The sequence below is a fragment of the Lactuca sativa genome, chromosome 1 (genome assembly GCF_002870075.4).
Source record: "Lactuca sativa cultivar Salinas chromosome 1, Lsat_Salinas_v11, whole genome shotgun sequence".
Classification (NCBI taxonomy): Eukaryota; Viridiplantae; Streptophyta; class Magnoliopsida; order Asterales; family Asteraceae; genus Lactuca; species Lactuca sativa.
The window spans coordinates 223,839,838-223,858,770 of NC_056623.2; positions in this window are offsets into that span (position 1 = coordinate 223,839,838).

An 18,933-nucleotide genomic window follows, 5' to 3' on the forward strand; every position below is an offset into this window, starting at 1 on the left:
AATTCATAGAACTCACATACACAGTTAACTCAACTGGAATGGCACAGAAAGTATGACATGTTATAAACCTCAAGTCACGTGCTAGTGATGATCAACTAGGTTTACTCTTGATTTGTTCTTGAAATTATTTAAGACTCCCACTGACTCCTTGACATGTGAGGTTCTCTTGTCAAGAAACATTTCATGACAAAACAACTATTCAAGAGTTAGTGTAGCTTCTTATCAAGTTTAGCACTTCACTCAATTGGTCCTAGTTGGTCTTTGTCTTATCCAAGACATCACAACTTACTAATTTCAAATGTACAAGAATAAGGAACTTTCTTATTCTACATTTGATAAGTGTTACAAACCTACTTAAGACTTGTCACTCATGTCACAATCTTGACTCTAAGACTTGATATTGGAATGAAGTATGATTGACTTCTTGATTTAACCATTTCTACAATTCTCGATTCCTCTTCTTAGACATGCAATTGCACTAAGACTCGCTTAGAGGATCAATTGAGACATGGTTCTTAATCATTAAGACCTATCATTAAACACAATAAAAGTTACTCTCCCTTCTTCTTAGAATAGAGAAACTTTTATCTTTCTGCCTACTAGATTCTTCTTATTCGTTCTGCTATTGATTGAAACTCTTTTAATCAACTCATAATTATACTCAATCTTATAAGTATAACCATATTTGCTAAACTTTAGTAAATCATGAGGAATATCTTTATTACTCTTGTGGTGGACTTGATCGACGCACAACCTAGTGTACTTGATCTCTTAGTCTTTCACTTGACACTGTGTCAAAGAATTAGTCTAATTTTCAAATATGAAGTTTCTCATTCATAACACAACGCATGTTGGATGATTCCAAGTTTCTGTCCAATTGAAACTTGGGTGATGAGAAACTCGCCCTATTTGGTAAATTCTCGACATTTCCACAAATAACACGTTTAAGAATCAAATTCATTATTGCTAATAGAAGAAACATTCAAACATCAATTTTCATACATGCCATTGCAAGGATAAATAAATAAGACAAAAAACAAATTTTATTTTATTGCGGAAAAACTTTGTCCTTACAATGCAATTCAACAGAAAAACTATGCTATTACATATTTCTTAGAAATCTACTCTAACTCTAAAGTAGTAGCTCAAAAATCCAATCTTTGAATCCATGCGATCGAAACCCATTTCTTCGTGATCAGATTCAGCACGCTTCTTCCTTAAGTTTCCTTTCTTTTCTTCGATCCTGCAAAACATCAAAATGTAATCTTATTACATCATGTATTAAGAATAAAAAAAAATAGGAACTTATAGAGTTAGTTAATTGATTTTACCTGAAGTAGAGTCATACGTCTTGACTCTCCCATCTCTTAGATCTCTCAGGTAAATATGACAGCTTCGTCTCCAATGCCCCTTCTCTTGGCAATAGAAACAAATGGACTCTTTTGGAATAGCACAAGGAACTATCTCAGAATTTACCTTTTCTGGATTTCCAATGTCTCCATTTTCAATGTCCATTGAAGTTTGGGAGTTTGATTCACAAGACAAATTTGCTTGATCAGTACACCAAATCATTGTTGATTTAGCTGCTATCAGCAAATAGGTCAAATCAATGAGGGTCACGTCGTGAACCATCGTATAGTACTCTCTTACGAACTCACTATACGAATTAGGAAGTGACTGAAGAACCCAGTCAACAGCCAACATCTCTGAGATATCGACACCCAACATCCTTAACTTATCAATGCATGACTTCATCTCTAAGATGCACACATAGGTTTCCCATCTTCGTGCTTACATGCCAATAAGGATTGAGTGAGCTTGAACTTTTCAAGCCTTTGAACTTATGGGTCAGGTAGAACAATTGGAGGAGGTAGAGGAAGTGAAGCATGACTCTCATTTCCTTGATCGTATCTTGGAACGCCATCTTCATTTGGAAAGCTTGTTCCAATGGATTTAGGAAGACCATTGTTAGATTCAGACATCTACAAAACGGGAGAAAAATTCAAGTTAGTTGATAAGAATCTTTGATGTAACACCCAAATGAAACATCAAGGCTAGGATCCAACACAATACTCTACAACCTAGAAGAGGGATGCCGTAATCTAGTTGCAGAATATTTGAAGGTAGGTAAATGACGATTTACCAATTTCCACCATGAAAAACGAAAAAGAAATTTAAGTTTTAAATGTATTGAAATTCCTTGATCTTTTGAGATTCGTTGAACTTTTCAATGGCGTGTTTAATCTCGATTATGCCCTTCAAGTTTGCAACAGGAATGCCGAGGATCACAAACAAGGTGTGAATAAACATACGAATCACGTGGTGCACCCAATGCTACTATCACCTAATCAATGTGCCGATTAACCACACACACTCCATTCATCTATGATAAACATCGAGCCACCCTTCACTACCAATGTCAAGCCCAAAATTAGTGTGTCGGTTAACCACACATGCTCCGCTAACGTTTGACAAGGGTACGAAGTGTAATTCCATGGATTAGCATACAATTTCACATTTTTCCGAAAGTAACTAGAATTTGGGAATTTGTAAAAGCATGTAGTTACTTTGTACTTCATTATACTTATAATGGAAGGTTTTGTCCTATCCTACCTGTTCGGCTAACGACCCTCCACTAGTCAAGAGTGCGGTGGGTAAGAGTGGATACCCATTCAATCGCCATTTTATAGGCAACTTCCTTAAACACCCCATATACACAAGCTTCGTGAATGAGGCCTACTAACGGTAAGACTGACTCTTTACTAATATATATAATAGTAGACTTTTAATGTTACATATATATAGAATAGGGTGTATTTTACACTTTTAAAATACTAGGTGGTTCAATTTAATAAATTATACTTTTAATTTAATCAAATGTAAACCAAAACTTTATGGACTTATTAAATCTCTTTTAATTATACAGTTTAATTAATTAATAAAACCATAAGGGTGTAATTTGAACTTTTCAAAAAATACGAGGGTTTTAGAATTTAACATTTCAAAATTAAACTTTTAATTAACTTTTAAATTCCAAAACTTGAGGGCAAGTTTTGAAACATTTCAAAACATTAGAGTTTAGAATTTAAATATTTCAAAATTAAACTTTTAATCAAAAATTTAAATTCCAAAACTTGAGGGCAAGTTTTGAAACCTTTCAAAACATTAGGGTTTAACTATTTAAATTTCAAAAACAAAACTTTTAAGTTCAAATTTTAACTATAAAACCTAAAGGGGAAAATTGAAACTTTTTCACAAGATAATTCAAATCTAAATTACAAATAATCAATCTTTATCTAATAAAACAAAAGATTATCTAAATTTTGACAATTATCTTCTATTTTGGCAAGGAGAACCACCCTATATACATGAAATTCGGATTTTATTGATAAAAACAATTTTGGTAACTATCCCACAGCTAAATAGGCAAGAAAATCGAAAAACCAGGCTGCCAGATCCATGAACTCGCCGAGTCAGGGACTGGACTCGCCGAGTTCATCCACTGACTCGCCGAGTCTGCGATACTGAGGGCAAAAAAACTTCGTTTTTCATGCAAAAAACAATCAATCAAGCATCAAATTCACTAACAAACAACCCTAGGCTCTGATACCATTGATGGGTATCGAGCAATACATCAATCCTATGGTGTACATGCAAACCCTATTAGCTTTGGATCTAGTTTGTCTGATGAACATGCAATTGATAATCCAAAGCCATAAACCGCAGATCTAATAAACAATAACTGAAATGAGGGTTTAGATCTTACCTTTGATTGTTATATAGCAATAACAATCAATCCTTGGCTTCAGAAAGCTTAGTGCCTCAAGTGTTGCACCTCTAATGGAGTCATAAACACCACTAAGAAACTTGGATGAAGAGGGAGGAGAGAGGAGGCACTAAAAACGGTTGGAAACCCTAAAAGAATAGTCAGCCACGTTTTTGGGGCATAGGGGACCTTTATATACATGTAGGCTATTAGGGTTTACACCTAGGAAACCCTAATCTGGCTGCTTAAGCCCTAAGTAGCCCATGGACTCCTTTAACATATCCCTTGGACGAATTCCTTATAGGCTACCCATAGAATTCGTCCAGTCTGTATATTATTAGGTGATCCATAGCCCAATAGTAATTATCTTATTATTACAACTCTAGTCCCCTAAGTTTAATTAATCTCTTTTAGTCACTAAATTAGTTCTTAATTAATTCTTGACTAATATTAATTGAACAATATGATTTCTCCTTTAATATATTATTCTTATAATATATTAATAAATCATAATGAAACCTTTCTCTCCTTAATTCATCCTACATATTGCTATGGTGAAGGAAACCCAAAAGGACCATGCTCATAAATGGGTCAAGTACATACCAAAATAGTTATGGACTTAGACACTAATCCAACACCTTAGACCCATTGGTATGGTGCGGAGACTCACCTCAGTTTGCTGAATACAAAAGCCGATCTCCTAACTGCCCGCAACATTTCGAGCTGAATAATAAGAACATAGTCAATATTATGACTTTAGATTAACAAAGAGGACAACCCAACCTCCAAACCCTCACTCAAGATCCAAACACCCTATCCTTGCTAATGGTCCCCAAAGTCCATGTCCAATAACCTTAATGGGCCGTTTGGCCCAAAGGCCCAACCATTGCATCCATGGCCCATATCAGATGAAAAGCCCCTAACTCACAGAATCCAATCAAGCCCAAAAACCAAATGAAGCCCAAAGGCTCAAAGGCCCAAAACAGATCCAGCACAATCTGTAGTGCGTACCCTCGGCGTACCATTCTGGTACGTGCAGCGTACCGGGGTTTTAAGGATTGCGCGCAGCATACATTGAGTACGCCCAGCGTTCTTCCAGATTGAGAACTTTTGTATGTCCCAATCTAAGAGATCCTAATTAATGATCAATTGAAATACAAGATCAAGCATTGTATAGAATGAGTAGAAGAAGAATTAATCCAACATGTACACATCTATATTACGTAAATGTCAAGTACACCTTGGGAAACACACACACATACATCACTATTTAACTAACACAGACCCAGACTATTTATACCACACACAGCAACACACAAGTGTACAGTCGGACACACATGTACGGCCGTACATGCGATGTACGACCGTACACACGTGTGCGGCCGCACACACCTATCAACACACTACAACCACCAAAATACACTCTAACATCCTACCAAGACCTATACATGAGAATGCCTAGCCCAAACCACTAAATTATAGCTTATCAATCTCCCCCTTGGTTTGCGGCTAGCATAAACTTGGTCTTTACTCTTCTGGATTCTCAAACAACTTCAAGTCAGATTTTCCCATGGATCCCATCCAAAACTTTCCATTGATGATTGTGGCGACCATTCTAGTGAATTCCTTGGTAGCAGCCTCCATGACTTCTTTTCTGCAAATGATTTGGTGACGAGACAAGGTACGAATGTCTCTTTCTCTGAATCTGAGAAGATCTTTTGCACTGATAAGCCTTAGCACTTTTTCACTATTCTTGATCTTGATGGCAGCAGTAGCAGTTTCATCATCATATGCCCAAAATTCCAGGTCGTCAAGAAATCCTTCATGAAAGTGTTGAGGGATAGGAATTTCTTTCAGTTGTTTTGTTGCTGACCATAATATGATCTTCATTGGCTCACCAGATTCAGGATCAATAACATCTGCAACTTTTCTATACAGGGCTTTTGCAGTTTTCATCTTTGAGAAGTTTTCTTTGACCTACCTGTCTAGAAATCGTTTGAAGTTGGAAGCACTGGGATCCTGTAAAGGATTGTGAAATGGGGCCCTTGAATCAACTTTCGTCCATGAGTTGAAGTCATGGATGCTTTGGTAGTATTCAGGAATTCCAGAGTTTCTCTTTACAACCCGCATGTTCACCTAATGATCAAAGGCCCACATTTTGATCCCTGAGCGATCACCATACTCGTCATCAAACTTTCTCTTTTTAAGATCCGTCACTGTCAACACAGGATCTTTTGCTTTGCGATTTTTGTTCGAATTCTTCATAAAAAGTAATCCTTCACTTTTATTGGCAGTGACGATCCTTTTTCCATGTTTGATCGTGATCCGAGATCTGGCATTATCAGGCTCTTTTTCAAATCGATCAACGATTCTTGTTCTAGGAGGAGGTTGGTCAAAAGAAGCTTCATTTTCGGAAGGCTGGTCGGAAGCAGTGGGAGGGTCTTCTATACCATGAGGCTGCTGAAAAAAAGATTTAAGCTTATCCCCAAAAGCATCAAATAACTTGTTCTTCAAATCGAAGTAAAAGGTAGTTATTGATCCAATATTGGTTTGCAGATCAGTAAGCTTATCACCATACTCGTCACCTAATGATAACTACATCGTCGGTCTCCGTAAGACAGGAAGATTCATTGGGCTTAGACTGATCACTCTCCTCAGAAAATATACCAAATCTGATCAATGGATGCTTTCCTTCAAAGTTAATCTTTCCTGATCGGTTTTGTTTCATTAATCCAAAAGTACTTGAGCCAACTGACTTGATGTCCAAGGTCTCTCCTCTTCTTTCAATCTCAGGATGCATGACATTTAGGATCAATTGAATAAATCTTGGATACAAAAGAAACTTGTCCTTTTTGTTTCCTTCATCATTCAAAATCATCTCATGTAAGATAAATTTTGAAAAGTTGAGGTCTACTCTAGAGGCCAAGGCAGCAATAGCACCAATATTAACCAATGATATCTCATTTGCACCTGATCTTCGTCCTGAGATGCAGCTCACAAATGCATGGGCCAGATATTTCAAACATGGCAGCAAGAACTTCTTGTGAGTGGGTGGAAAGATTCCTTCATAACCCATTTGATCTAGAACTCCTTGTATCTGGTCAATTTCAATTTCCTTTGTAAATTTACACTTGTCACCAATCTGCAGAGCTTCTCAAATAATATCTTCAGAAACAAACACTTTCTTTCTTTGTATAGAAGCTTCAAGATACTTTGCTCCTTGGTCATCCTTCTTTGCAACCACGTTGTTCCAGAAGTCTTTAATCAATCGCTTGTAGATGACTGGGCATGTGGTGAAAGCAGTCAGCAAGCAGCATCTTCTTAATCCATTGACTATAAATTGAAATTCTGAGTGAGCCGCTGGAGGATCATTAGGGAAAATGGTCAAGTTGTGAACCTTTGTGAATTCAAGTCCTGACATGATGAACAAACAACAAATTTTTTTCAATAATCATCTAGTATATCCCATTAATAGCCAGTATTAAACATTTACAGGCTTAATCCCAAAGTTTAAAGGGCAAATTAGAGTGTACGGCCGCACATGTGTGATTGACCGCACACTCCGTGTACGGTCGCACACTCCGTGTGCGGTCGTACACTGATACCAATTGTAAGTCCTGATCTAAGAGATCCTAATCTGTGATCAATTGAAATACAAGATCAAGTAGTGTATAGAATGATTAGTAGAAGAATTAATCCAAGCATGCACACATCTATATTATGTAAATGTCAGGTACACCTTGGGAAACACACACACATACGTCTAAAGACCTAAACACACACCTTCAAAGTCTCAACCGCACATCCAAAAATACTATATTTTTGAATGAATTTTGATTCCAAACTCAAAAGCCACAACTATCTTCAACCGCACACCCTTATGATTCTTCAAATTGACACTGAATTGGCTCTGATACCAATTGTAAGTCCCGATCTAAGAGATCCTAATCAGTGATCAATTGAAATACAAGATCAAGAAGTGTATAGAATGAGTAGAAGAAGAATTAATCCAAGCATGAACACATCTATATTACGTAAATGTCAGGTACACCTTGGGAAACACACACACATATACGTCACTATTCAATTGACACAGACCCAGACTATTTATACCACACACAACAGCACACAAGTGTACAGTCACACACACGTGTACGATCGTACATGCGGTGTACGGCCGTACACACTTGTGTAGCCGAACACACCTATCAACACACTACAACCGCCAAAATACACTCTAACATCCTACCAAGACCTATACATGAGAATGCCTAGCCCAAACCACTAAATTATAGCTTATCAACTTTATCCATTAAGTGCTTAATACTCGATTCCTTTACGTCTAAAAGCCAGATCTGAGTTGATTAATACGTCCTAAGGCATAAAGTTTCCAACTTTATGCCTTTGCATGCACCACATACACCCAAAACCTTCATTAAGACCTTTCCAAGGTCCTTAACCCATGCATGAGACCAATACTTCCACCAAGACTCCATTTTTATATTTCAAAACGACCAAGGGACCTTAGATCTGCCATTCTCCTCTCATGGAGTTGCTTAACTCACCAAAAGAGGTCTAAAGTCCAACAAAGGGACCAAACTAGAAAACCCTAGCTAGATCTAAAGATTTAAATGGAAAGGTGCAAGCTTTATACCTCCAGAAGTCTTGCAAGATGACTATTAGGCAGGATCTTGAAGCACCAAATCGTTCCAAGCTTGTATGACCACTTCTTCTTCTTGAAAGAACTTCCAAAATGTCCACTAAACCCTCTCTTTAAGCTCAAAACTCTCACACACCCACTCACATCTAAAAGTATACGAAAAGAGGCTGAAGAGGCTGATAGGGTTTGGTCCAAGAGACTTAAGAATGAATAAATAGGGGGACAAGTCCGGAATTTAGGGTTTTGACCATTTGATGCGTACGCCCGGCATACCCTCTCGTACGCCCAGCGTACGTGAGACTCCTCTACAATCACTCAGGTAGGGTACGCTAAGCGTACCCATAGGTACGCCTAATGTACTCAAGGGACTAAACATGCAAAATTATGAATTCTTGAGGGTTTCAAGGCATACCAGTTTTAGGGCGTTACAGGATGACTTTTGGAGAGAGAGGTTGAATTTATTATTTGGAATAATAAATTGATTTATTAATGTTTTATGAAAATATTATATTAATTAGTAATTATGTTACTTAATTAGTATTTAATCAGAAATTATTTTGGAATTAATTTTGGGATTAAAGGAACATGGGTTGTTTTGCAAATCATTGATAGTTGTGAAACTGGGCTACTGGACTCCTTACAATGGAGTGGAAGAAAATTATAAGAGGCCTATGATATTTTCATCCAAGGCTCCTTAATGAAGGTCCATGGGTTGCTTAAGCCTGAAGCAGGAAATTAGGGTTTCCTCCAGAAAACCCTAGCAGCCCATAACTATATAAAGACCCCATGCCTTGTGATTTTCGAAAATGTTAGTATTAGGTAAACCCTAGCCGAAATTCTTAGGGCATTTCTCCTCTCTCCTCTCATCTTCTTGCTAGTGGTATTTGTGAACCATTAGAGATGCAACATTTGAGGCACTAAGCTTTCAAGAGTCAAGGATCTTCAAAGATTCTTGTTATTGCTACATAACAAGTGAGGTAAACTTCTAAACCCTAATATATGTAGATTTCAAAGTTATATATGCTAGATCTAGGGTTTATTTCTTTAGTATTCAATGTCATGTTCAACTAGTGAAAAACTTAGATGCAAAGAAATTAGGATTGCATGATCACATAGGTTGTTGTTATGCTCAAAACCCATCAACAGCAACCTACAAAGCCACCTACGCTTCATAACCTTCATCATGTGTGAAAAACTTCTGGTAGATTCAAAGGCTGAGGACGGATACATGCAGGACAACATCTCCATCATGATTGCAAATGTGAAAAAGAGGATTGTAACTTACAAAAACATCATGAAAGACATCCCTGAAGACTACGCATAGGTGTCTCGTCTTCACATAGTGAACTTGTCTCTTTTGCCTAACTAAGTGCATGCAGATCTCTATAATATTTTGCTTGTATCCCTAAAGGTGATGATGTTCATCCATCCGCTTTCTATGTAATCAATCCTAACCATAATCAAGTTCATATCATCTATTTTCTTTGTGCATAACATTTTATTATTAAAATAAGTATTTATAATGTGCTACAACGTATATTACATACAAAGACATAGTAAAATTGAACCCAAACATATAACAAATAGTAGCTAACCCCCGCATCGTAGGGGACCCATACCTAGTTTATATTAATTTAAGACGAATTACAAAAATGGTCAATGTGGTTTACCAAATTTCACGAATTTTTTCCTTTTATACTTGAAAAGACGAAAATGCACTTATGAATCTAGTCTATAGTCCATAACGGTTGAATACTAAAAGAGTTCATAAAAAGGGACATCCGTGCAAGTTTTGCAAACCAAAAGGACAATTTGCATAAAAAAATTAGAAGGGATTGACTTTGTGACTTTTGGCAAACCATAGAGACCATTTTTGTAATTTTTTCTTAAAACAATTGCTCTCCCTTTCTTTGAATTATCAGCATGCCAAACATGTCATCGAGTTATAGGATCCATGCCAGTAGGCTGAAGACATGAAGTTTAGACCAACATGGATTGAGTGATGATGATATTGATTGACATAAACTACAGTAAAAAAAACAAATTTGAACTTTTTTTACTGGCTCTTCTAAGAAGACCAACTTGGATTCACCAATTAGAGTTATTGCAACTGTGAGATGGTGGTTTATTCCTCCACTATAGTTTTGAGATTCCAATGATTTTTGAAGATGTTGTATAACAATTAAATAAGGATTAATCTTGAAAACTATTTAAGCAAAAAAGTGGTTGCATTACATTGGACACAAAAGTTAAACAAAAATGAGCATGTTGTGAAATTTGTCCTCTGTTTTGTAAAAATCAACGAAAATAAATCAATGATGATTTAAGTGATAGGTCAGGGGATGGAGCTTTGTATGGGTGTCTAATCTCCTCAACCAAAATTCCATAATCTAATTCCTATTCAATTCATGGGAAAGTTGCAATCTTTCCAGAGTGCTTTGTGTAGTTCACTGTTTGCATTAGTCCACTTAGGAAATTCATGATAAATTCTAAAAGACTCCAAATGAGGTCAATCCAAATCCTAGAGTTGTGTGTGGATATCTAATATCACGAAAAAATTTCATGATCTGAATCCATTTCTATGTACAGAAGACAATGAAATTTTAATAGACTTGTACAAATAGTCTACTAACTTCCCATTGATTAATGAAATAAATAAATTTGGTTTATGTGGCATTTGTTCCATTATGTAATATTTTGTGGGTCGAAAAATATTATAGGGATATTATACAATTGTGTAGTTAAATTAATAATGTTGCATTTTGTACTGCTTAAAATTATTAATTGCAACCAAATTTTCTTTACCATTTTGATCAACTTCTTTCAGCTTGTGCCTAATCTTATTCGACAACTAAAGAATTTCAAGGGTCTGCACATTTAACAAATCAAAATATTAGATAGATAAACTGATATGAATATCTATTACTGAAATTTATGTATGTTTGATCCAGTTTGTATAGTTGATTCTTTTGAAAAGTGTACCAAAATACTCAAATGATGACTAGAAGTGCAAGAGAAGCTTTTGGGGCCAAAATTGCAAAAATCAACTATTCTAATGACCAAAAATGTTTTTTTTGCAACTTTGGATCCTAAAAATAGCCGTTTTCTAGGAACAGGGACCAAAAATGTTGCAAAAAAAACTCAAATAAGGACTGACATTGCAAGAAAAATACTTTTTTGACCAAATTTACAAAATTCAACTAAGGCACCAAATCTGTAATTTACTCTTGTTAATAAGAACATAGTGGTAAATAAATACAGTTGTAGTATAAGAATATGATGATTTAATCTAAGGAGTAGTACCTCCATCATTTCACATAAGGGCTGATAAATCTCTAGTTGATTAGCCTATGTAACTCGATTACTATCATAAAGATTTTCCAGTTCCATCTGGTAATTCTTTCGTATGTAGAAACAAAATAAAAAAATCAATAAATACATTAAAGTAGAGGGAGGATAAAAATGGAATAAAAAGATGCTTATGAAGTAGAACAACTTCTTCAATGTCTATGCTACCAACATCTTTATATGTGGCTTGATTTATCGTATATACCTCAATCAACTTGGCTTTAGTCTTTTCATCTGTTTATATCATTACCCAATTTGCCCATACAGCAGTAGGGTATGGTATACCTGAAATCAAGGGTTATTTGAATGGTAAGTAAGCCTTTTGATTAACATTTTCTAAACATATTGTAATTCTCATAGCTTATGAAGTTTTTTATGAGAACTTGAAGGGATTGGTACTCGTGGCATACTTCTTTTTTGAACCCTAATAGGAAAGGTGATGACAATTTCTTATTATGATAATGTTATGTATGGATGTTTCATTGTTAATTAATATTTTGATTTGAATGATATTTAGCTAAAAAGCAGATTCTGACATAGTGACCACTTTCAAATTTCATTGGAAGTAAATTAGTTTCAGATGAATCCGAATGTAAAGAATCACTTCAAAAGGCGAATGATGCATGCAAAATAGTATAATATAATAAATCAAGTAATAAGTTAAAAGAAAATCGTATTATGGTTTACATTATTTGACATTAGGCTTACTTTTTTTTAAGTAATGGAGAAGAGGACCACATGTATATTTAATGTTGTATGAGTAACAGGTATGTTCTATTCACACAATCTTCCACAAAAACAATTTTCATGGGTTTTGATATTTTCCATATACACACACATAAAGAGGATGTGTCTTTTCTTGAATATTTCGGCTGATTTGGTGTTTGGGGATATGTGTGATTATGCCACTAAAAAAATACAAATGAAATTCTAAAAAAAAATAAGTATCTTACCCACCTTCACAAAGTTGAGACGGGAACTCAAACTTCTATTGTATTATTAACTTACCATCAAAACTTAGATTGAATGAATAAGATATAACATATTATAATCCATTAATTATTCCATCAAGAGAAGCTTCATATACTTGAAAATTAGGGTTTAAGTGAGCCGAGCTACTCGTGAGCTACTCGGAATCGACTCGTTAAAAGCTCGACTCGTGATCGAATTAAACGAGTCTGAGCCGAGCTCGAGCCTAAACATGAGGCTCGTTTATTAAACGATCTCCAGCCGAGCTTCAATCAATGGGCTCGCGAGCCTAAACGAGCTTAAATGAGCCTATATATATATATATATATATATATATATATATATATATATATATATATATATATATATATATATAATATACATACATACATACATACACACACACACACACACACACATATATATATATATATATATATATATATACACATAAAGGCTCGTTTAGGCTCGATTATGCTCGCGAGCCCACTAAATTATTCACGAGCCGAGCTTGAGCTTCATTTTAAGGCTTGAATCGAGCTCGAGCTTCCTCAAAATTAAACGATCTGAGCTCAAGCTTGGTCAGGCTCGGGCTCGGCTCGGCTCGTTTACACCCCTACTTGAAAATAGAATATTTGACTATTATACTTACTGTGTAGGGTACTAGTACCATGTAAATTGCTAATCAACAATGTGACTCATCAGTTGTACAAAATCAACCTAGGCCAAAAAAGATAATCATATAAGAAAATATCATTTTTACAAAAATGAAGAGTGTGTGAAAGATCAATCAATCTTATACCATTTTTCAAGTAACATAAAGATAGTTAGTGCCAATCCATTGGTCACTTGATATAGAATATTATATTTGTACCAACAGATATTGATACATCGTAGGAGGTTCTTGTCCACCAAGACTACAGTTTAAATCATCAAATCTTAATTCATTGAAAAAATGTAACATCACATATCAGTTTCAATTGGGCATTTGCACAAATAGTTTAAAAATCATCAAATCCTCCAAAACCTTCGGCTTAGAATCTTTCTTCTTCTCCATAACAACGACGACTCCAACCCAATTTTCAGTAGCTCTAACAAACAAAAAAGTAGGTGTGTATGAGGCTTCAAAGAGGGAAGTGGGTTAATAGGGAAGTGGGTTTTGAAGGAAGAAGATAAAGAAGGAAGATTTTGCCTCTTTATTTCTTGAATAGAGTTGATGAAGATAAAGGCAATGAGAAGCAATATGTGATTGGAAGACATAATGGTGCTTTGAAATCTACATCGACTACAAACAACTTGGTATTGAAGCTAGAACGAATATATATATATATATATATATATATATATATATATATATATATATATATATATATATATATATATATATATATATTACTAATTATAACTAGAAAGGTGCCCCCCCCTTTGGGGGGGGCAGGGGTTGGAAGGTGTCACTTTTCTGTGAAAGTATAGTACATTTCCTGAAATAGTAGCCACAGTAAACTACGTTGCTATTCTTTGCAATTTGCCTGCACATTGCTATTTCTTAACCACACTATATTACATTGGTATGTGTTAACAGGGTGTCTTTATATGGGAACATGAGTTGTATTTGAAAGTAAACATTCATAACTTTCGACTGTAAATTTAAGATGAAACAAAATCAAACATGTGGATTGTAAATTAAATAAACACAAGAGAACAATTAGCCAAATATGTACCCTACAAACTTGGATTTCTTGTCAGCAGCTAACTTTGAAGAAAGTGAGGAATCCTTTAAGAAAACAGTAGGACAGACATAGAACCATGTATCGAGTGCTGAGTAATTGCTTTGTTTTTTGATAATGAAGTGTATGTAACCATTTTCACAGGTTATAATCAAATTCAGAAGCATCAAAGGCTTGTTTTTTTGTTGAATTTCTCGGTTTTAGTCCAAAAAAAGTTTTATTGTGTAATTTCGGTTCCAAAAACTTTTCGTTTGCTACTTTGGTGCTTACTCGAGGATTTTGTAATGTGTTCGCCACCATTCAAAGTAAAACGACTATATTTTTTTACATCAAAAACTCAAAAATCAGATAAAATAAAAGCATAAATGGTCATTTTACTTGGACTAAAATTGCAAAAAAAATTCTATACTAAAGAACCAAAAATGTACAAACCTTTCTGTGTAAAATATCAAACTTTTGAGTTCACTTATTTCTCTTTTTCATCTTTTCTGGAACTGAACAGAGCAAAAGAGATCTATTCTATTTTGAATAAAAAAATTTAGAAGTAATAATTATCATTCAAACAAAATGATGTCGTACGTCAACATTTATAAACATGAGATTTTTCAAAATACGAAGGGCTTGCTTTTTTTTAATGAGTTTTACACAATAAAATTACAGAAGATGTCCATATAACCAAAGGAACAACAAATAATAGATAACTACACAACCAACTTAATCAACAAAATGGAAAACACATAGACAAAATATAAATTAAAGTACCTATGGCCATCAGAAAAACTGAAGTGGAACTGCTAAAATCTCACCCCATATGACGTTCAGAGTTGCATAAAACCAAACTTTAAACCCAATGCCTTCACATCGTCTGTTCATAAGGCTTAGTCAAAAAGAGTCTTTTAAGCTATAAAGTATTGGAATTTAAGAGATAGGAAATTTTTTATATAATTGGTAGATAATATGATACCAAAGAAAATAGAGATCGAGATCACACTAAGGCAACAACCCATCACACTGTTCTCATGGATCAACAAATCACCTTCCTCTTTATGTTATGATTTTTGTGCACTTGATCGGATGAGAAAATACCAAAGAAAATTGGTAGGTCGTTTCTCATGTAAACAAACAACTTAAATTGTAACAAATGAGAAGAACTTACGAACAATGGTTGATGAAATGGTGTTTATTATAAACTATTAGTAACTTTAACCATTCCATCAATATGTATCTAGTCTAATGTGTGTAGGTAGTCAGGTAGTTTTTAAATGCAAGAAAAGAAACAACTACATAGGAACTAATATTCGCTTCAAGAACATGAATAAATTCATAAAGAATTACCTGATCATTCGAAGGGATGGGGTACCTCCATGAATCCTGATGGGGTTGGAGTTTTTTCACTACTAGACAAACGGAATAACATTTAATCAAACTTACCATCCCCAGAACTAAGAAGCAAACTAGCAAAATTTTGGTCCCCAAATGATAATTCAGCGGAAAAAAACAGAAAGAAGAGAAAAGAACGGATTTTTTGGGCTCCCTTGTTCCTCAGTAGTTGGAGAAGGAAAAAAGAAATAAATTTCCACTAGGTCGCTCCCTTTTTGAATCATGTGTGTGCATCTCTTTAGCAAATGGGTACTGTGCAACTCCCCTTCTTTCATCTGCTATGTTGTTTACTACTTTGACCTTGGTGCAAAATAAAAAAAGTGTAAATTGCAATTGTTGTTTTAAATCAAAATAGAAAATCATGAGAAGAAAGAAATCGAAAGGACCGAAACCGTTCAAGTTAGACATCATGACAAAGACAAATGTTTTACATGTTGAAACTCATTACTCATACTCATACCAACATTGATGAAAAGCGTAGTACCTCTACAAATAATCGTTCGCTATTTCTCTGTATTCTAGTAGCAAAAGATTTGATTTTGATGGGTGGTAGTCGAGAGGGATACGAAGGGGAAACCGATGGTGGTCTCTAGAGAAAATGTATAAAACCCTAAAATCCATGAAATTTCCATAAAATCAAGAATTCACGAATCACCGACTCAGTAGCAGAGGCGTTAATTTCAGGCAATCAGAATGATACTTGTTTTCGTCTCCACAAAGCAAGATAGAGAAAATCGGGGTCGATAATATGGAGATGGAAAGGGTTTTGAAAGAGGAGTTGGAAACGAAGGAGTTGGGAAGGGTTAGATGGAGGCGGTGTAATCTGTGAGTGGAAGAGATAGAGAACCAGGAAAAACCCCACGATTTGAAACCTCTTATTTTAATGAATACCACTCAACAGTCTCTTAATAATGATTAACAATTCAAAGTCTCTTAATAATGATTGTTCCTCCTATTTTAATGAATATCACTCAAAAGTCTCTTAATAATGATTAACAATTCAAAGGTTTTATAACTTATATAATATATTTAACAAACAACTAATGGATACTTTACTATAAAAAGGTCAATATTTTTTAGTAGACACACAAATACAAATCACATGCAAAAAACACAAAGAAAACAAGTTTAAAGTTTTTTGTATTGGTTTGACGGCTATGAACAATTTTTCGAGCCATGTTATTATGTTGAAGTTTTTAATTCGTAAGTTTGTTATATACTAATTCTTTTTTGTATTTTCTTGATTTAATTATTCTTTTAAGAATATCATTGTATGTTGTGGTTGAAATTTTAATGTAAATTAGATTAAATTCATGTTATCGATCATATGTTATGGAAGATGATATATATAATATTTAATTAACTATTGTATACATGTTTGTATGTTCATGTTTCTTCAAAACAATAATTAATTGAAAATCATGGATATGACATATTATCCATATTATCCATGTAAACATTTTTTAAAATGCAAATTGTCTATCTTATCACTTTATATTTTAGTATACGTTTAACATTTTAATTATAACAGTAAGTGTTTTTTAAAATTTTCTTTCAATTATTAATAATAACAAGTGGTTTTAAAAGTATTAAGCAATAATTATAAATAATAAAATCAAATTACATGGATATATCATATTATCCATGCAAGTCTCTTTTGAAATGCAAATTGTCTATCTTATCACTTTATTAGTTAGTGTATGTTTCATATTTTAATAATAATATATTAAGTGTTTCTTAAAAGTCTTCTTTAACTTATTATTAATAATAAGTGGCTTAAAACTAATTAATAACAATTTTAAATGATAATAACATCAAATTATAAATTACATTTAGCAATAGATAAATTGTATTTTAAATAAACATCATTATTGAAATTAGAAAATGATTGCATAAGTAAAAATATAATTAATCAATCATAATAATTGTTAAAAATAATACTAAATACATAATTATATTTAATTCTATTAATGAGGAATGTGGGTTGATGTCAATGAATATTATTGTTCAAAATAATAGAGATTATATATGTATATATATATATATATATATTAGTATAAAAATATTATTTCAAAGTTAATGTCAATAACATAACAATTTTAAACATATATTTTTCAATATTTTAACAATATATTTTTAATTTTCGCTACGCAGTGCGCGGGAATTCATCTAGTTTATATTATAAAGGAAACATTTTTTTCTTTCGCCATATTCATTTGAAACTCCCATGCATTTTTCCTTTCACCACATTCATTTGAAACTTTCATTACTTTTCAATTTTTTTTAATAATGATTCTAAGTTGGTTAATAAGATTAAGTAAATATCAAACCTAAAGCGTAATCATATATAAATTAAATTTCAATATTAAAAGAATATATTTACTTCTACTTATAAAGTTATGTTTTTTTAACTTTTTACATATTATACTTAACTTATTAGTTTTAATATATTGTTGGATGTATACCATTATCATTTTAAAGCTACAACTTTTGAACAATTTATGTAAAATATTTAAATTATAAATTTAAATATAGCATTACAGGAACAACTTAAATATAAATTTTAGTTTAACTTAAACAACCCAAATAACATTTTTTAAATAGTTAAAAATGATAAATTGTAATGTCTTTCTAATAATGATTATAATTTGGTTAATAAGGTTAAATAAATATCAAACTTAAAGTGTAATCATAAATAAACTAAATCTCAGTATTAAAATAATATCTCTACTTCTACTTATAAAGTTATGTCTTTAATTTTTAACATATTATACTTAATTTATTAGATTTAATATGTTGTTTTATGCAAATCAATATCAATTTAAAGCTACAACTTTTGAACAATTTGGATAAAATACTTAAATTGTTAATTTAAATATAACATTACTGTGTCAACTTATATTAAATTTTGAGCTCCACTTAAAAAACTTTAATAAATATTTTGTGAATAGTTAAAATTGATAAGTTGTAGTGATAAATGCAAAAAAGTAAATTGTAATCTCACTTTAATTAAAATATTTCCTAAAGATATATATAAAAGGTTATATTATTATCTTTAAAATAAAAAAAACAATGATTGATGT